This window comes from Diospyros lotus, chromosome 13 (assembly GCF_014633365.1).
Source record: "Diospyros lotus cultivar Yz01 chromosome 13, ASM1463336v1, whole genome shotgun sequence".
NCBI lineage: Eukaryota > Viridiplantae > Streptophyta > Magnoliopsida > Ericales > Ebenaceae > Diospyros > Diospyros lotus.
Window position 1 is genome coordinate 17,484,795 of NC_068350.1, and position 22,020 is coordinate 17,506,814.

The 22,020-nt window shown below is 35.4% G+C and overlaps 1 pseudogene; it reads left to right on the forward strand.

Annotated features, from left to right (window-relative positions):
• Positions 1-507: 507 nt before the first annotated feature.
• On the forward strand, positions 508-6,330 carry LOC127788088 (wall-associated receptor kinase 2-like; annotated as a pseudogene).
• Positions 6,331-22,020: the final 15,690 nt, after the last annotated feature.

Below are 22,020 nucleotides of genomic sequence, written 5' to 3' on the forward strand. Positions count from 1 at the left end.
CTCTGTGAGTCACACCACGAGTAGTCACCGTAGTTACTCTACGAATTCCGCTACAAGTAATCACCGTAGTCGTTCGACGAATCGCGTCGCGAGCAGTAGACGACAAGAAGAGCAATCACGTCTTAGTGAAAGTAGACTTGATCGAATGGAGCAGATCTTAGAGGGCGTGCTGACACATGTAACACATGTAAATACTTAATCATGTTAATAATGAAATAACTACATCTGATAGTTATTTTTGATGAACCCCATCTGTCAAAATTCCTAGATCTACCACACTAAGTTAGGAACTCAACTTTTATAAGCCTCACATGCCTAACTGATCTTCTTTTAGGTTTAATTTGATATGATTCCTTAATTATCAACTTACTAATCAGATGGTGACTAATTAATTTATCTTAAACATAATTACTAATCAGATGGTGACTAACCTTAAGAGTGAAAACAATTAAGTAAAATTAGTTACCACACTATATGTCCCTTCTACACCAAGGTAAAAACAAATGTATGAATCGGCGTCGGATCCGGCTGCTCCATCGGCCCCTGGTTCGACGTCAACTGCAGCGCCGCCTTCAACCCTCCATCAGCACCGGTAACATCGAAATCCTCAACATCTCCGATTCCCAATTACGCATCAAGACCGTCGTCGCTTCCGCCTGCTACGACCAGTCCGAAGGCCTCACCCAATCCTACATGGCGTGGACCGACCTGGCTGATTCCCCCTTCACCTTCTCCGACACCGCCAACAGGTTCACCGTCATCGGCTGCGACGACGTCGCCCTGATCACGGCGTCGCAGGGCCTGAACTTCTCCAGCGGCTGCGTCTCTATCTGCGCCAAGAAAGAGGACGTGCCCGACGGGTTCTGCACGGGGATTGGCTGCTGCCAAACTTCGATTCCAAAAGGGCTCAATGCCTACGAGACTACGTTGTATTCCTGGACGAATCACACCAATGTCGTGACGTTTAATCCTTGCGTCTATAGCTTTCTGGGCGAGGAAGAAAGCTTCAAGTTTCGCGGGTCTACCGACTTTTTGGATCCGAATTTCATGAAGAGGACCGAAGAGAGTGTGCCTTTGGTGCTTGACTGGGTGATTGCAAATCAGAGCTGCATTCAAGAAGAAAAATCCAACACTTTGGCTTGCCAGAAGAACGCTCATTGCAATGACTCAGAGATCGGCTATGGAGGGTATTGCAGGTGCAACGAGGGTTTTCAGGGCAATCCTTACCTCACTCCGTGATGCCAAGGTTTTGTGTCTTATGATTCTTCTTCTTCTTTTTCATTCTTCTAACCCATAATTACTTGATTACAAGATTGACAAATTTTGCAAAATTCATATGCAGAACATGCAGTGCTATTAAAGTATGAAATAACTAACCATTGAGTTTTTTTTTCTCAAGTAAATGGATAAATAGTCATCTTATCATTTTGCTTACACATTTTACATAAAGTTTCTGTTCGACTACGGGCCACATATATATACTTAATTACAGTGAAAGGGGTATATAGAAGGACGATAATAGTGAAAAAATAAATGAAAAAATGTCCGTATAATTTTTAAATCAATGAATACATAAGTCACCAATATTGTTCTCTATAAAAAAAGATTGTTCATACGGTACTGTTACCCAGCTGAAATCTTTGATCTCATCCAGAAGAGCCATAATCTCACTTTGAAAAGCCAAGAACGACTGAAAATTATAAGACCAATAAACACATCTATTTAGAAGAGATTGAGCTGTGTGCATTAATATTTGTTTCCTTGTGCAGATATCGGCGAGTGCATTGATTCTGTTGAAATATAAAAAATAGAAGAAGATATTGCAAGCAATGGTAAAATCTCAATGTTATGTTAGACAAAGAGATAGAAAAAAGAAAAATGTGAGAAGAAGAAAACCAGAATTTGGAGAAAAAATAACTTCTTCTTAATAAAATGAAAGCTTACATTAAAACTCACACCCCTACAAAGGATAGAAATGAAGTCCTATTTATATAGGACTTGAATACATAGCATTAACCAAAATAAAACTGAAAAGCTATAAATAAAACTTTAAATACAGGATATTTTGCATTCCAAAAATGAATGCCAAACTTCAGTTTGCATTCCAAAAATAAATGTCAAACTTCAGTTACAAATGGAAAATATAATAATGGAGACATAAATGAAAAAACAAAAAATTAAACCAACTTTAATTAAAGAAAAATATCACAAATCTCAACACTCCTCCTTGAGATTTTTCTTTGTCAAACCCAACTTGTTGCGTAAAAATTCAAATTGACCACACGGTAAAGCTTTTGTGAGGATGTCAGCAAGCTGAAACTCTGAATTGCAATGAGTGAGCTTGATCTCGCCTTCTCTCTTTGCTTCCCTCAACAAATGAAACTTGACTTTAATGTGTTTTGTTTTACCATGTTGTACTGGATTGGAGGCTATAGCAATAGCAGATTTGTTATCAGAAAATAATTTTGTAGGCTCATTTTGTTCATATCCTAAATCACCAAGCAATTTGCGAAGCCATATTGCTTGATTTGCAGCACCTAAATATATTTAGCTTCAGCGGTGGATTGAGCCACAGCTTCCAACTTCTTTGAGTTCCAAGAGAAAACCCCAGTGCCAAGAGAAAAATATAACTAGAAGTGCTTTTAGAATCATCAACACAACCAGACCAATCACTATCAACATATCCAATCAATTTCAAGTCACCAATGGACTCAAACCAAATTCCAAAATCAAGAGTACCCTTTAAGTATCTAAGCACCCTTTTAGCAATACCAAAATGAACTTCACTAGGAGAATTCATATATCTTGAGAGCATACTTGCAGCAAACATTAAATCCGGCCTGGATGCCGTCAAATATTGCAAACTTCCTACCAAACTTCTAAAACTTGTAGGATTGGAGAGTTTCTCACCATTCAAAAAGAATACATTGTCAACCATATTGACCCTTGCTATCTCCACTCCTTGTGGGTCATAAATTGTACAAATACCATCTTTGAAAACCACAGAAAATTTGTTATGCATCAACTGAGCAATACTAAGCAAGTTTTGAGATAATCTCGGAACAAATAAAATATTAGAGATTTTCTTTTCACCTTGCTTAGTATGCATGATGACATTACCTTTACCTTCAGCTAGTACCGTCTCTCCATGTCCAAGGACCACCTTTGTCCTCATAGAATTGTCAATTTGGCTAAAAAGATTGATATTTTTAGCCATGTGGGTTGTGCAGTCGCTGTCAATAAGCCATGAGTTTATATCTGTTTCAACAACATGAGAAGCCATAAACAAGAAAGCTGTTTCTTGCTTTTGATCATTTGCACGATTAGCTTGCTGTGGGGGCTGTTGGGATGATTGGTTTTGCTTGGCACGGTAAAACTTTTCAATATGACCATTCTTATCACAATAATCACAATGGTAGACTTGCTTGTTTTTGTACCAGCAATTGTCCTCAGCATGATTGGTCTTTTTGCAGAAACGGCAAGGAGGAAATTTTCCCCTCCTTGATACTCCTTCTTTTCCCTTGCTCCCCTGATCTTCGGTTGCCTTACTATCATCCCTTGTAGCAGGTTTCTTGCCTTTGAATTTGGCATTAAAGGCACCTTCAACATGCTCCTCATTACGGATTGCATCCCTTTGCTCTTGGGCTTGTAATTTGCTGATTAACTCAGCTATAGAGAGAGTAGTCAAGTCATAAGACTCCTCTGTGGCTGAGATTTTCGACTCAAATCTGTCAGGGACACTTACCATTATTTTTTCCACAACCCTTTGATCTGGAAAATCTTCACCAGCTAATCTGATTTGGTTCACAATAGTCATCACTTTGGTAGTGTACTCCTTCATAGTGTCTGAATCCTTCATCTTCAACATCTCAAACTCTCTTTTGAGAGTTATTAATTTAACAGCCTTCACCCTTGTGCTTCCTTCAAACTCCTCTTTCAACTTATCCCAAGCTTTCTTGGCTGTGTCACAATCAATAATCCTTGCAAAAGTAGGATCTGATAAAGCAGCATGTATACAAGATAAAGCCTTAGGCTTCTTTGACTTCTCCTCCTCGTGTTGTCGTATTTGATTCAAGGTTGGATTTGCTCCCAATGGTGGAGGATCAGCATCATTCAAAACAGATTCCCAAAGACCAAGTGCTTTGAGATAGGATTGCATTTTAACAACCCAAAATTGGTAGTTGTCACCATTAAATTGTGGAGGGGTGGAAACACCAAAAATAGAAGACATGCTGTAAAATATAAAACTGGAATTCTCTTCTCTCAAACAAAATCACAGCTCTTTAGGCTTTGATACCACTGTTGAAATATAAAAAATAGAAGAAGGTATTGCGGAAGCAATGGTAAAATCTCAATGTTATGTTAGACAAAGAGATAGAAAAAAGAAAAATGTGAGAAGAAGAAAACCAGAATTTGGAGAAAAAATAACTTCTTCTTAATAAAATGAAAGCTTACATTAAAACTCACACCCCTACAAAGGATAGAAATGAAGTCCTATTTATATAGGACTTGAATACATAGCATTAACCAAAATAAAACTGAAAAGCTATAAATAAAACTTTAAAAGCATGATGTTTTGCATTCCAAAAATGAATGCCAAACTTCAGTTTGCATTCCAAAAATAAATGTCAAACTTCAGTTACAAATGGAAAATATAATAATGGAGACATAAATGAAAAAACAGAAAATTAAACCAACTTTAATTAAAGAAAAATATCACAAATCTCAACAAATTCGAACTTGACAACTGTTCTGTGAATGCAATTTGCAAAAACAGCCCTGGAAGCTACAACTGTTCCTGTGCTGAGGGTTACTATGGCGATGGCAGAAAACATCAGCGCGGCTGCATAGCAGAAGCCTCACAATTTCCAGTCATCAAGTTCTTTCTAGGCATTATCTTTTACTTAGCAAAATATATAATAAGAACAACTTATACTTAATTACATGTATACAAAAGCATTTTCGTATGTGCACGGAACATTTGCCTTGAAACACTTGCCTTACATCTTAACAGGTACAGGTTACTTGTGTTAAAGGAATAAAGCACAACTGTACATAGTCCCACAAAAAATGTTCTCTTTTCCGTGTACCTATGGAAGTATTTGGTTTGAGTTGTAGTTCAAATTTGATGCAGGATTGAGCTTTGGCTTCCTGGGACTACTCATTTGTGCAACTTGGCTTCACTTTGGCTTCAAGAGAAGGAAGCTCATCAAGCTTAGAGAAAAGTTCTTCCAGCAAAATGGAGGCCATCTCATAAGTGTGGCAAATGTAGATCCTTCCAAGATCTTCACAGCAGAAGAGCTTGAGAAAGCCACCAGCAACTTCTCTGAGGATCGCATACTTGGCCGAGGTGGATATGGAGTAGTGTACAGAGGAATTCTTCCTGGAAATCATCTGGTTGCCATAAAAAAGTCTCGGATAATGGATGAAGGACAAATAGAGCAATTCATCAATGAGGTGGTAATTCGCACACAAATAAATCATAGAAATGTGGTTAAGCTCTTAGGTTGCTGCTTGGAAACCGAAGTTCCTTTGCTCGTTTATGAATACGTGTGTAATGGAACGTTACTTCACCATATCAATAAAAGTGGAATCTCTTGGTTATCATGGGAGAATCGTCTTAGGATAGCCTCTGAAGTTGCAGGTGCACTTGCTTATCTTCACTCTGCAGCTTCCATGCCAATAATTCACAGAGATATCAAGTCAGCCAACATACTTCTAGACGATAATTACATCGCAAAGGTATCGGATTTTGGAGCTTCAAGATTGGTGTCATTAGATCAAACTCAAGTGAGTACGCTTGTTCAAGGGACATTAGGGTATTTAGATCCCGAGTATTTTCGCACTAGCCATTTAACCGAGAAGAGTGATGTTTACAGTTTTGGCATTGTTTTAATCGAGCTCTTGACTGGGAAAAGGCCCATTTGCTTCGAGAGGCCTCAAGAAGAAAGGAATTTAGCCACCTACTTCATTATGTCGATGAAGGAGAATCGTTTGTTTCAAATTCTAGAGCATCGTGTGGTTCGAGAAGGCAGTTTGGAGCAACTCCAAACATTTGCAGAGCTTGTGAGGAGATGCTTAAGAATGAAAGGTGAAGAACGGCCCACAATGAAGGAGGTGGCAATGGAGCTAGAAGGTTTAAGGAAGTTTACTAAGCATCCTTGGGCAAATCATCATCAACAATATCATCAAGAGACTATGAGTTTGATGAGTGAATCCTCAGATCTTTATGCTGTGCCATTGAGTCCTTACAATGCTAGCACTGCTGAAATTTCTGGTCCATATAGTTTGGGTAGCAACACAATATTCCCAACTAATGGTCCTCGTTAAGGGAGATAAGAAGTATCTTACGTGACCAAAGCATATCTTTACTGTATTTGAGAGAGAGAGAGAGAGAGTATATCTCACTATATGTATATTTTTCATTCCTTTAGGAAATATTGCTCCTTTAATGTAAGAAAATAATTTTTTTTTTTTAAATGTGGAGTTGGATACCATCTGCCTATTGTGTGTGTTGCATTATTCTATTTAGAGGTGTGTAAATTTCAATCCAAATTGGAGAAACAGACCAAACAGACGAACCATCTTGGCTTGGAAGATGGGCAATTCTAGTTTTGAATTTGGTCTTGGACCAAAAATTAAAATTTTAATATAATAAAATTACCCGCCACCCCAGCTACCTATGCACACAACCAACAAGCCCTAAAATTAATAATCCCTTTCTTGGTTCTTCAATCTTTTTCTCTTTTTCTATCTCCTCCTCAAATTACTATATGTAAAAAATGATAGACGTCCAAGAGGGGAAGAGAAGAGTGAATTGGATTTTCAAAAACTTTTCTTAATTTTAATGAGACTTTAAATGAAACAATTTAGTCTTTTTCCAAACTATGAATACTAATTATTTAAATAGATCCTTGTCAAAAAATAATGTGAAATAAATGTAAGATAAAGTCAATATAAGAAAACTTACCCTTTTTAATTTTTAAAAAAACATTTGTTAAAGTATGAAAACTGATCTCAAATTTTGTTGAAAAAATATTAGCAGTGCTAAAATAAAAGAAAGTAAAAAATGTAGCACATAGGAAATTTTATAGTGGTTCAGCCAATAAGCCTAATCCACTCATTTAGTTCTTCACTAAGGGTTTTAACAATCCACTATAACTTTTGCAGACTCCCAATCTCACATCAAGCTAACCAAGCATCCAAAGGCTCTCAAGCTTCATTGCTCACTCACTCAAGAGCCACAAGGCAAAGAGAAAAGAATCACTTCAAGTTTTATCCGAATTTCTCCATCTTGAGGTTATTGTATCATTTCATTTATTGCCTTGTATAAGTGTATTTATTGCTTAAATCATTTGAGTCCAAGTGTGGACAAAGTATTGTACTTATTTCAACATTGTTGTGGATTGCTTAGATTACCTAGAACTATTTGTAATCAAGGGTTGTATTAGTTTCCAAGGTGATCTAAGGAAAAACCTTGGTGTTGATTTTAGTGGAACCCTAAGGGTGGTTAGACCTTAGGAGAGTGGACTAAGTGTGTGGAATAAACCGAACCACTAATTAAAAATTATCTTGTGCCATATATTATGTTTCATTGATATATCTTGTGGCATGAAATTCATCTCTTCAAACGTTCATATATATTTACATACATCTAGTTTGGATAAATTTGTAATATCAAGATTTTTATTTAAAAAATTAGTAAAAGTTCACTTAATTCACCCCCCTCTTGAGTGGCCATACCCCAAGAGACCAACAATTGGTATCAGAGCCGGCTTCTAAAATAGTTGAATCTTTAATCCATAATTTCAACCTAGAAGAGATCCATAATAACCCTTATTCTCTAATCAGGCCATAGCTGAATGACCATCACTCTTTAGGCCACCATTTTTTAATGGCACAAACTTTAACTATTGGAAAATGAGGATGAAATCTTTTTTGTTTTCTATAGATTATCAATTATGGAAGATAGTTAGGGATGGTTTTACCACAACTTCAACCAAAGTAGTGAAGGATCATCACGAGGATACATAGCATGCAACGAAAGCGTTTTTTTAAAAAAAAACTTTCCTCGTATTGATTAGAATCTAGGAAACTTACTTTTCCTTTGGATTACTGGACGGAATGAAGCGACGGGAGGAGGATGTGCGGGAGCTTCCTCGCGTGGTGGAGATGACGGCTGTCTTGCAATCCTTCGGCTCCTTCGCATCAGAACGTGAACGTTCTCTTGATCTTCCAAAGTATGACTCAAAACTCGTGGCCTCTCTTTGGTGAAGAAGAGTAAAAAAAAAAACCTTAGATGAAAAACAACCAAAGAGAGAATATATATAGGGAGAACCCTAGGGTTAAAACCCTAGTGGGCCAAGTTCATTTAATTAATTTTCTAATTGGGTTAGCCCAATTAATTAATTAAAACTAATGAACTATTATTTTATTCTAGCCCAATTAATTATGGACCATTCTGAATAAAATAATTCTCTCTTTATGTAATTCACACAACAAGCCAAATGTATTAAATAATACATGAGTTATATCGAGCTACCTCGGGAACCAAAAGACAAATTATTCACAGCTATTAAAATGACCAAAATATCCCTGCTACCTAGTAGCTATATTTTGTCATTCTAAGTGTTCCAACTATCACCATATGGTAACACTGACCCCACGAATAATTTTGCATATGCAATGTCTTTGATCTACTAGTGTAATGACGAAAATACCCCTCTACGTAACACCCATCATTTAGAAAGGAATAATGTACTAACACCTCTCTAAATGATTTCTACCATCCTTAGATCACTAGTCCAATAATCCGTGACTACTCGAATGTACTTGCTTATCACTGGGAGCTACCCAGAAGCACATACTCTTAAGTCACGTTCCCAGGGCCCTGGATTATTTGATTATTCTTGGACAATCACAAGGGGGTGAATCACAGAAACTATCTTGTATTAGTCTGTCTTAGCTAATTAGAAACCATACTCCCAACTCAAAAGGTTATTGATCTTTGATAGACCTCACCTACAGTGAATCTAAGAATATAGCTCTAGGTTCACTAGACTACTAGCTAATACTCAAGTATTAGAGTACTCGTCCACGTAGTAGCAGTGATAGACTAGCTCCATGATAATTAGTACTTTGTCATTAGCTTCTATCACAGGTCCACTCTACGCATTCCAAATGCGCTTGTACAATTAGAGTAAACGGACTGTTTACTGGCTAAGGCAAGCCATCCTCCATTAGGATCTATTGCACAATGATCTTATCATGATAGAATGTCCAGTTCTATCAAAAGATCAAGAGTAATATTTTCTTGCTTATTAAGTACCCATGATTCATGCCTAACTGTGAAGAACGACCCATCACATGAATCACTTACTTAATAGCATGGACACTTTTCCAACAATTAAATGCAAATAATATATCTGTCGTGCCATAAACTGACTAAAAGAAACATCATTACCATAAATTAAACAAAACGTGTCTTTAGGGCATACATTTCCAACAAGTAGAAGAATGGACTCAAGATGATATAAAACAACATCAAATGGATCATAACAAAATACATAATCTTTTGTTCAATCCTACCTAGTGAATATGAAAAATTATCTTCTTGTTCTACATCACATGAAATTTGGAGAAAATTAGAAATAGTATACAAAGGTACCACTACAAAAAAAAAAGGTTATTAACGACCAAAAGTTAGTGACGGGATTAATTTTGGTGGTTAATATAGTATTATTAACGACTAAATATAAATCCCGCCATTATAAAATAAATTTTAACAACGGGCTAAATAAATTGTCGTTAATAAACCATTTTCCCGTCATTATTGACTTCAATTTTTAATTCTAACCATGAAATAATAAAAAATATTATTAAAATTTAAGTACTACTTTATATAATTAAGTAATTCCAATATAATTATATTTTTCTGTAAATGTACAAATATAATTATTAAACTATTATAATTGGGAATTACTTATTTATTGATAATAAATTTTATTTAAAAATTATGAACATATTAAAAATAATGCAATATATCAAACTAATTAATTTTTTTCATAAATTATTTTTTTATAAATTATTTTATTTATTGATAATACAATATATTGAAAAATTATGAACATATTAAAAATAATATAATATATCAAACTAATTAATTTTTTTCATAATTTATTTTATTTTTATTAATTAAATAATTAATAATATTATTTACATAAATTATTTTATTTTTATTTAACAAATAAATATTTAAAAAAACTGAAAACTGGGCGGGAACTACTCACACCGTCTCTCTCTCTCTCCCCCCTCCTTTTTCCCCAAATCAGCAAATCGATCCCTAAATCTAACCCCAACTCACTTCCCCTCTCTCTCTCCCTCTCTTTCTTTTCTGTGTGTAAACTACTCCCGAGCGTTGACCATCTGCCGTTGTCTCCGCCTCCTGTCGTCGCTGCTGCCTCCGCCTCCGCATCTGTCACTGCCAGATCCATCTCCGCCTCTGCCGCCTCAAAGGTATATGTATATATATATATTCTATGTGTGTATATGTATGTTGTGTGTATATATGTAACCTATGTATATATGTATTCTGTGTGTGTATATATATATTGTGTGTGTATATGTATTACAGAGTTACACGAGAGAAGCTCTGTAACTCTTGAAACATCGTTTAGTTAACTTGAATGGATCCTGACTGAGTCAATACTAATTTTATCTCAAGATAATTAATCTTATGTGATTCATCTGTACTGGAAACATCGTAGTTAATTTTCAGTCTTATTTCTTAAATAGTACATGTGCATGTTATAGACTTGCAAACATTTTAATAAATCAAGAGGCTTGCTTTATGCAGCACAATAAAAGTTAACTTGAAGCTCTGTAACTCTTTAATCAATTAGGCGTTTGTCTTCAAGAATGGACCGTGTGGATAGTAGTTTAGATGAATGTGCGGAGCTTACTGCTGCTACAAGAGATGAGCTGGGACTAAATTGAGGAAAAAAACTCGGCTGCTTATTTAGTTTTTCTCATTGCAGCAAATTTATTTTAACGTATTCACTGAATGATACAGGTTTCTGAACTAAAAGGAGAGATGAAATTGACTGGTGTGGATGTACAATCTGTTCACCATGCAGTCCGAACCCTGTTCCTAATTTTGCTCTATTTTTAAGATAGTTATTCGATGTGAATTGGAACACTGATCAAACATGTTTCCATGCCCAGGAGACCAAAATTCATAGAATAGAAGGGAAACAGGTACAGTAACATTGATGAACAACTTGAATGTGAGGTTAGAAAAATAGTTATGCTGTCTAATTATTATGGTTTTTAGAACTTATCTGTTTGGTCACTCATGTAGGGTCTCACAAATGATGGAGTCAAGCGGTTGGTTGATTACGCCTGGAACTTAGAGAATAGCAGAGGCATAGATCGTATTCAGGCACAAGCCTAACTTGATCTCATTGCTTCCTATTTTGAGATTTAGTTCCAACTGAACCTTCAATTAGTTTCTGTCATTTTGCTCACGTAATTATTTTTATATTTGCAGGTTGCTTCATCAAGTTCATCTAGGCCAGCTCTTGAATTGCCACAAGTGACACCATCATCAAGGGTAAAGATTTATTGCTTTGTTATGGTCAAAATTTTTCAATCGACCTGTTGCCCATTTTTTAGCTTGTCATGGAAATAGCATTTTTTACTTGTTTGTTTAAATTTATGTTCAATGACTGGAGGAAATATTGGATTAATGTTGTGGATGACGTTTCTATTTACACATTGGACTAGAAAATATTTTCAATTGTGTTGGATGGAGCAAGCATAAGGAACGCGGGCATGCTTGTGCGTGTTTAGGTCCAACAGCTGGTTATCCTAGTGGAGGTCACATGTGGGCAAGTTTGAAAGTACGTAAATCTGTACCCACAGACCCGGGAAAAGCTTCTTGAATAAAATTAGAGGAATTTTATCATGTCTGCTTTTTTTTTTTGGGGGGGGGGAAGAAAATTGTATCATAGTTTCTTGTGGACCCAATAAGTACACATGTTAATTAGGATAGTTTATTTTACGTTAATTATGCAATGGTATTTATTGTGGACCAATTCTTGGAAAATTTATAATGTGATACAATTTTGGTACACATTGGATTGTGTGTGTATATGTATTCTGTGTGTACATGTATGTGTGTATATTCTGTGTGTATATATATTATGTCTATATATGTATATATATATATATTGTGTGTGTGTATGTGTATTACAGAGTTACACGAGAGAAGCTCTGTAACTCTTGAAACACTTGTTAATTTAGTCATTACCTACATACATTGCCTTCACCCTATTAGAAGGTGGAAATATTTTGTTTTTATAGCAGTTTGGATGCCAATTGCCAAATGCATTATCAATTTTTCTATTTACTTTTTGTAGATCCACTTTCCATTGCTATATTTGTTCAGTTGTTACAGCAGAGCATGCTAGAATTTGAAATATAGACTTGTTTAAAAGAAAGATTCAGACAATAAAACTTATAATCTTTTTAAAAGTATAGCAACATGTACGATAGGACAATAGATTTACAATTATGGATATGGAAAAACCTAAACATAGGAAAAACCACTGCATTGGGTTCCTTAAAACCATTAGAAAAAATTACATCAATTTTTCACACTTCTGCTTTAGAAAATTATTTAAGATGTTATGTGCACTTTGGTAATTTGTTGTTAAGAAAGTATCTTAAGACACAAGTAATTTGTTCCTTCCTCTGTTCTCATCCAAGTGTGCACACAACCATGATGATGTGCTTTGAAAAATTTAAACTTATGTTGTTTCCAACCTATGTGGAGGGTATGATGTGCTTTGAACACTATGTTAGCATTCAATAAACACAACAAGCAGAACCTCTTTGTACTCGCAATATAAAATAATAAGGGTACTAGGTACTCTATGATATTGGATGAGAACAATTTAAAGCATGAGAATCCATGACATCTAGTTCTAAGTTCTTAAGATATTTGAATATGACTTGATGCATCTATTTTTTTTTCTTCCTCCTTTACTTAATTAAGTTCTTTGACTCTAATTTTAGATTATTTTTTTTTTTTTATAGGTCAATGAGACAACAAGACTCTAAAGGAAGCAACTGCTGTCTTGGAGTACATGAACAGTTTTATGACTATATATAGTGTTTTGTTGTACATTTTTGAATAATATATACGATTGTTAAAGTGTTACTTTTAGTTGAATATCTTTTTTGATGTACATTTTTTAATAGTATATATAATTGTCAAAGTGTTATTTTTAATTGAACATATTTTTTGGTGTAATTTGTTGGCAATTAACACTTATAGATATACTACTTTCGGTATGTAAATGCTAATGGATAATGATTATTTTAGTGTTATTTAATGACATATTTAATTTTATGAGTTTTATTTCAATTTGATATCGATAATGATATATAGGTTTGGTGGTTTATATCAAAACAAGATATTTATGTCATTGATGACTAGCAATTGTTTTCATACTATTAAAAAAATAAAAAAATATTTTTTTAACGATAAAAATCATACCGTCACTAATTGTTCACATTATTAACGAGAGGAAATATTGTCATTATTGGTTTGTGTTTTGATAATTAAAAAGTTATTTTTAACGACATGAATCATACGGTCGCTAATTGTTTAGACTATTAACAACGGGAAATATTGTCGTTATTGGATTATAATTTGGTAGTTAATTATTTTTAACGACGGGAATCATACGGTCGCTAATACAATTAACGACGGGTTTATCATTCTCGTCGTTAAAGACTTTTATCCTCGGAGGCAATAACGACGACCGACGATAGGAAAATTCTCGTTGTTACAACTTTTCAACGACCGGAATTAACTTTCAACGACTGATTTTCTCGTTATTAGAACCCGTTTTTCTTGTAGTGTATCGATCGAATAAATGATACTAAGATTATTCTCTTAATGTCCCAATATGAAGAATTTAAACTTCTTCAAAATGAAAATAATAGTAATATGAATGGTAAATTCCAAAAGATTATAAACAATCTCAAAATGTTAGGTAAATAAATTTTTGAGGTAGATCAAGTTAAGAAAATACTTAGGTCATTGTCTCTAAATTGGCTACCTTTAGTGACTGTCATGTCTCAAGCCAAGAACTTGAAGGAATTAAAACTGGAAGAACTAATAGTGTTGTAGCCCGGAAACTATGACAATAGAATTTGTAATGAGGGAAGTTGGAGCTGAGGCAGAGTGAGGTTGACAGCTAGAAGGAGCCTGCTGGTGGAGATAGGCGTTGGGTAGTTTTAGTCCTCGATTTACTGACCGGGGTCATAGGTGGACCTCTGAGGATATCCTCGAGAGCAGCTGGAAGTGGCCTCATGTGTGCTTAGGACATATCTGCACCCATAGGAACAAGTTAGAATGCACGTGGGGATTCCTCACCTGCGTATCCCCTCCGATGCTTAAGTCAATACGTGTATGAAAGTGCAATAGACAAGTAAAGCATGCTATCATTTAACATAAAATAGTCGTACCTTCACGGTGTTCCAAGTTTTTCCTCTCGCCTCTCCATGTAGCGTCTGTAGTATGCACATGTTTGGGCCCAACATCTTCTGAATTTTGTAGGGTCCTTCGCAACTCGGGCTGAGTTTCTCTTCCTCTTCTATTCCCTTCCCCTGCGTCCAAAATTTCCATTTGAACGATAAACAGTTCTACTTGGTCGAATAATTCAGTCATAAAATTTGGCTTGGAGAAGGTTAGGTGTAACGCCCCCACTCTTCAAATATACAATGAAGCTAAATACAAACGAATATTCCACAAGGGCGTTATGGAAATCCTTACCAACGGAAACGAAGGATCGAACCTGATAGCTAGCAAAGCTAGATAAAAATGATTCCCAATAGTAAATCCTCTTATGTGACTTCCAAAATTCAATAAATATATCTTACTGCAATTACAATACATGGTAATCACGGCTTACAACTTTAGAAGCATAATAAATTCAAGCCTTACATAACCTCTGCTTATACAACTGCGATACACAACTCTCAAAACAAACCTAAAAAATTACATAAGATCCATAGAATATGAGTAATAGGAAGTTAAACTAAACTTCGGCCTCCTCGTAGCTCTTTTCTCTTGCTTATCTCCGGGTACATGGCACGACTGATATACATGGGATGTTGAATATCCCAAGAGTATGAAACACCTTAGTTAGATTGTTACATCTAAGTGAGTGGTACAAGAAAGGAAACGACGCATGCAAGAGCAATATGCAATTATGCCAAGTAATATGCCGAAATAAGAATGAAATCTCCCAAGATCATGGCTCACCACAAGAGCATGAGGTTTAGGCTCACCGCAAGAGCACGAGATCCCCTGTGATGTCTCAACAACTAGCCATAGATACAAATACCGAGATGCATACAAAAATAGACAAGATATACTTAAAGCAATAAAACATGAGATCTAACCTCTCGGCCCCCTTACATAGGCACGAGATATCCTCCTCACTTGCCAGGTATGAACCCTTCGGCCCCCTTACACAAGCTCGAGGTAGCCCCCTTACACAGGCCCACGTGGTCAACCCCCTTACACAGGCCCCGTGGTAGTTCACACACTACAAGCCAACAACTCGCCACAATCATCCAAATGACACGATGTATGACAAAGCAGAAGGAATATGATATGCAAGCCATGAGCCACACACGAAGCCATCGTGTTCAAACTCGATGCAACAAAATAGAAAGGATATGCTCGAACACATGGAACATAAGACGTGAGCAACAACCCATCCACAGATGAAACCAAGAGTGACCAAAAGAAAGTAAAAGGCATGCATAAACCACTCACATTTAAGGTTTACCTTGTTGGGACACTATTCACCATCTTACGGGAATGGGTTTTCTTACTGTTTTTCGGTAGTTTTGGTATGAACTCTGAACCTTCCGGCGATGTTGTTTCTACTTTGATTCCGGCAGAACCTTTCCCTCTTTTCTTTAGACAATTCCTCTAAAATCCTTACTCTCTCTCAATCCTATCAATATTTCCCCAAAGTTTCCCTTTTGTTGAATGTCTTCAAGAATACTCCTAAAGGCCTTATATTTATAGACTTCCTGGGTCAATCACACGTCGCCACCTTGCAAGGTCATTATGAGACTTCAAATCCTATCTCCAAGTGGCCAATAAATGCTTGCCACATGTCCTTAAGGATAAGGTTTGAAGACTTTGGAGACTAAGCAAAAGACTTAGCAAAGACTTGGGAAAGACTTTTACAAAGACTTACTTTAACAAAGCCTTGGACCTGGACTTCAAAACGATTCAAAGCTACATTTGATTTGAGTTTGAAATCCAATATATTTAGAAGCTATATTTTAAGGTTTCAACAAACGACGCTTCGGCCCGAACTTTTCACGTAACTTCACTTAGACCCTTTCAACTTGGTCCCCAGGCCATTTTTAATTGCACTTTTTGGTCCCTGAAAAATTAATAAATTACGCTAATACCCCAAGATTTTATATAAATTACACTTTTACACGACTTCAATATTTACGATTTTGTCACTGGTTCATAAATTGAACCTTTGTCTCAAGGCTTCTATAATCCTTTGAAATGATTTATTTTCTCAAGTATTAGAATCTAATAACCTTAGGTATCACCTCATATTTGAGTTCGAAAATCTGGGGTATTACATTCGGGATCTTCTAAGCGGGGCGTATGCAGTTTCGTTGAGCAGGACTGATGTCACCAATCCGACTGGGAGATCCTTTACTGCCTGCGTCGCAGCTCTGAATCACTCAACATATTGCTTTAGAGATTCATTCGTATTCTGTTGCAAGCTCATTAGATATATAACACTCTTCTTTTTCGGGAGATAGATGGAGAATGCATTTAGGAATTCTTTCTTCAACTATTTGAATGATCGTATATGTCCTCCTGGTAATTCAGTGAACCACTGTTGAGCCTATCCTGCTAGGGAGAGCAGGAAAGCCATGCACCTAGTGACCTCATTCCATCTATGTAACACGGCTACTGCAACAAAGCGTTATAGGTGCTTCTCTGGGTCCTCCATTCCCGAGTATACAGAAAGTTGCGACAGTTCGAACCCTAGTTGCACTGGTTGCCTTTGGAGTTCTTCAGATAGAGGAAACTTCTTCGGGGGAGTTTCCTTTGGCACCATCACTACCCGCTTCTCCTCTAGCACCACTTCTATAAGGCGTTTGATGTCAGATGCCCTGAGTGTTTCCTATTCTACTCCATTTTTGCAAAGAGATGGGGCATAAGGAGCTCTTGAGTAGGTGTTTTCTGTTGTTTCTTTATACATGGGAGCTTTCCTTGCCCTCATGTCATGTTTCCTTCTCGAGTCTATCATTTCTGGGACTTGGTTATTCGGCCCTGGAGTTTCGATTCTTATCCCATGCCGTGTGTGTTAGAACGAGAGGTGCTATGGCATACACCAAGAGGGGGGTGAATTGGTTATTTTAAAAACTTGATAAAACTTTGAAATCCTTTTGATTGAAAATAAAAAATCAATGCAAGTGAGGATAATGAAATACCAGCAATGATAAATAAATCAAATAACATAAGCAAGAGAGAACACAAAGATTTATAGTGGTTTGGCTTAACCCAAGCCTAATCCACTACCTTAGCTCCTCACTAAGGATTTTTCAAACCATCCACTAAAACCCCCTACTTAAACCAAGTAGGTCCTCTAGTCCGAGACTAGGAAAATTACAAATCTCCCAATCAAATGGGCCTTCTAGCTACACAAGCTAGGAAATACAAGAAATGTATTATTGGAGAGAATGTAAGAGATGAATCTCTTAGTTACAATGTCTCTCAAAAGTAAACAAGGCTTAAATGAATGTATACAGATTTAGATCAAAGCCTTGAAGAGAGAAAAATAAAGCACAGACAATTTTAAATATAAATGAGAATAACAGTAAGCTCAAATCATTTCATTCTTGTCAATTAGCCTTTTCTTGATCATCCTTGAGTTGTATAAATAGGCATCTCAAAAGCTTTACCCGAAACTGGCCGTTTGTGACTGTTGGGATTTGAAAAACTAGCCGTTGGAAACTTTCTGTGAAAAGAGATAGTCGACAGAATATAATGGATAGTCGACTATATTTTCAAGTAAAACTAAGACATAGTCGACAAACAAAAAAGCATAGTCAACTATTTTCTAACACAAATTACCCATAGTCGACAGACACATTCACATAGTCGACAGATACAAAAATATGAAGAAGATTTTGAAAATCATATACAAACATAGTCGACAAAGGAAAAACCATAATCGACTATCCTTACATGATAGTCGACAAAATGAAAAATAGTCAACAGAAGCTATATATAGTCGACTATCCTTAGACATAGTCGACTATCCTCAGGCATATAGTCAACTATTGATAGGCATAGTCAACAGCACTAACACACATAGTTGACTATTTATAGACATAGTCAACAGAACACAAACACATAGTTGACTATTCTTTTTATAAAAACTGAATCGATAAATGATAACATGAAAAAGAATATTTTGAATCATAAAATTCTTTAACATTGAAATCTCTTAACTTTATTTCATCATCAAAATACAATTGTTTTTCATCATCAAAATCATATCAAAGGCAAAACATCAATCTCCCCCTTTTTGATGATGATAAAACATTTTATGAAATACCCAAAAGTCTCCCCCTTTTTGTCATAAATAAAAAATGATATATTAGAAAGAATTTTAACACAAGATTAGGAAGGGATTTGGCGAAACATCAATAGGGTAAAAGTACATTTGAGAAAAGATAAATTTTTATGAACTCCCCTTAAATAACACATATCAAAAAGATTTATTCTCCCCCTTGATCAAACAATAAAATTTGAGAATCATTTTAACACTATAACTCTCCCTTAATTTTAGAAACTAATATGATTGAAATTTTGGATATACATTCTTAAGTAAAATCATAAAGGCAATACATGATTCAAAATCATTATAAACATCATAATCATGGAGAGTTTAGGGATAGAAAATATACCACCAAAATTGAGTTTAACAATCTCTCTTACTCTTGGTTGGCAAAAAAAATGAGCATTTTTTGGGGTTAATTTTCTCCTTCAACCCTTTTTTCCTTCATGCTTGATTCATCCATAAACATTTCACTTTGAGCTTCATTTAGATATCAAGAAAACCTACAAAAAATAACCCATCCACAAGATTTTGGTGCCCAACCCTCTTTGAGGTCACCATAGTTAGCATTGAAAATTCCTTTTGGAACCCATATTTGTTTATATCTTGAAGGATGGTTTCTTATAAAGCATTTGTTTACAGAATGCCCACATTGACCGCAGTAATGACAAGTAATTTTAGAATGTGAAGTAAAATTTTGTTTTCTTTTCACAAAACCACCTTGCCCTTTTCTTCTTTTATGAAAATCTTTTCTTGAATCTCAAGGGTATTTTTCAATTCTTCTTTCTCTATGTCGATTTTTTCAAAAGATAATTTTAAACATTTATTTTTCTCTTAAAGTTCCTCATTTTGAGCTTTAACAGTTTCTTCTCATTATTCCAAGAATCGTTTTCTTCTTTCAATAAGCTCACTTCTTTATCTAAAAATTTTAATTTCTTCTTTAAGACATTGTTTTTCATACTGATATTTTCAAATTCATTCATCAAATCATTGAATGCATCATACAATTCATCAAGGGTAAAACTTAAAATTAAATCACTAGAATGGGAAGGATTCTCTTCTACGTTGGACATAAGACATAGGTTGACCACTTTCTCCACTTGAGATTCATCACCAGAAGATGAATCATCCATTTTCTTTTTGAACTTCTTCTCATACCTCTTAAATGATGGACATTCGGATATGATATGCCCATACTTTTGACATCCATAATATTTAACTACATTTCTATATTTCTCCCCCTCAAACTTATCCTCTTCTTCCTTAGGTTTTTTCTTTCCATTTCTTTTAACCTTTTTCTAGTAAGGAACCTTTTGAATTTCCTAGTAATTATCATCAAATCATCATCATCTTCAACATCATCATCACTAGATGAGTGTGAAACTTTGAAAAGAAGATTCTTATCTCTATTTATCTCATCATCATGATCTCATGAGTCATGAGAGATCCAACCAAATCATCAAAAGATAAGTTATCTAAGTCTTTAGCCTCTTGAATGGCGATCACTTTGGGGTCCCATTCCTTGGGTAGACTTCTAAGGATTTTTCTAACTTTCTCTCCATTTGAAATTTTTTTTCCTAAGGCCTCCAAATTTGTGACAATATTATTAAACCTAGTAAACATTTCATTAATAGGTTCCAAAGATTTCATAGAAAAAAGTTCATACTCATGAATTAGTAAATTTACCTTTGATTCCTTAACTTGACTGGTGCCTTCATGAGTGACCTCTAATTTGTCCCAAATCTCCTTGGCCGTTTTGCATGTTGAGACTCGGTTGAACTCTCCGACGCAAAGAGCACAAAACAAAGTGTTCATGGCTCTTGCATTTATCTCCATATCTCTTCTTTCCTTTACTATCCAAGTCTCCATATTTTCTATATCGGCCAATGTAACCCCTTTCTTAATCACTTGAACAAGGCTTGTATCCTGCATAAGATAGATGAGCATTTTTGTTTTTCAAAAATTAAAATTAGTACCATTAAAGAAAGGTTGACTAGTGGTGCTTTGACCCTCAACTTTTGATGAGTCGAAAATATGTGCCATTTGTGGATCTTTTTCCCTAGGTTGTTAAACTAATGAAAAACAGTGGGAATGAGGCTCTGATACTAATTGTTAGAATGGGAGGTGCTATGGCACACACCAAGAGGGGGGTGAATTGGTGATTTTAAAAACTTGATAGAACTTTGAAATCCTTTTGATTGAAAATAAAAAATCAATGCAAGTGAGGATAATGAAATGCTAGCAATGATAAACAAATCAAATAACATAAGCAAGAGAGAACAAAAAGATTTATAGTGGTTCAGCTTAACCCAAGCCTAATCCACTACCTTAGCTCCTTACTAAGAATTTTTTAAACCATCCACTAAAACCCCCTACTTAAACCAAGTAGGTCCTCTAGTCCGAGACTAGAAAAATTACAAATCTCCCAATCAAATGGGCCTTCTAGCTACACAAGCTAGGAAATACAAGAAATGTATAATTGGAGAGAATCTAAGAGATGAATCTCTTAGTTACAATGTCTCTCAAAAGTAAACAAGGCTTAAATGAATGTATACAGATTTAAATCAAAGCCTTGAAGAGAGAAAAATAAAGCACGGATGATTTTAAATACAAATGAGAATAATAGTAAGCTCAAATCATTTCATTCCCGTCCATTAGCCTTTTCTTGATCATCCTTGACTTGTGTAAATAGGCATCTCAAAAGCTTTGCCCGAAACTAGCTGTTTGTGACCGTTGGGATTTGAAAAACTAGCCGTTGGAAGCTTTATGCGAAAAGAGATAGTCGACAGAATATAATAGATAATCGACTATATTTTCAAGTAAAACTAAAATATAGTTGACAAATAAGAAAGCATAGTCGACTATCTTCTAACACAAATTACCCATAGTCGACAAACACATTCACATAGTCGACAGAGGAAAAACCATAGTCGACTATCCTTACATGATAGTCGACAGAATGAAAAATAGTCGACAGAAGCCATATATAGTCGACTATCCTAATGAACATAGTCAACTATCCTTAGACATAGTTGACTATCCTCAGGCACATAGTCGACTATTGACAGGCATAGTCAACAGCACTAATACATATAGTCGACTATCTATAGACATAGTCAACAGAACACAAACACATAGTCGACTATTCTTTTTATAAAAACTGAATCGATAAATGATAACATAAAAAAGAATATTTTAAATCATAAAATGCTTTAACATTGAAATTTCTTAACTTTATTTCATCATCAAAATACAATTGTTTTTCATCATCAAAATCATATCAAAGGCAAAACATCAGTATGGTCCTTGGGGGGTTGTCTTGGGATCT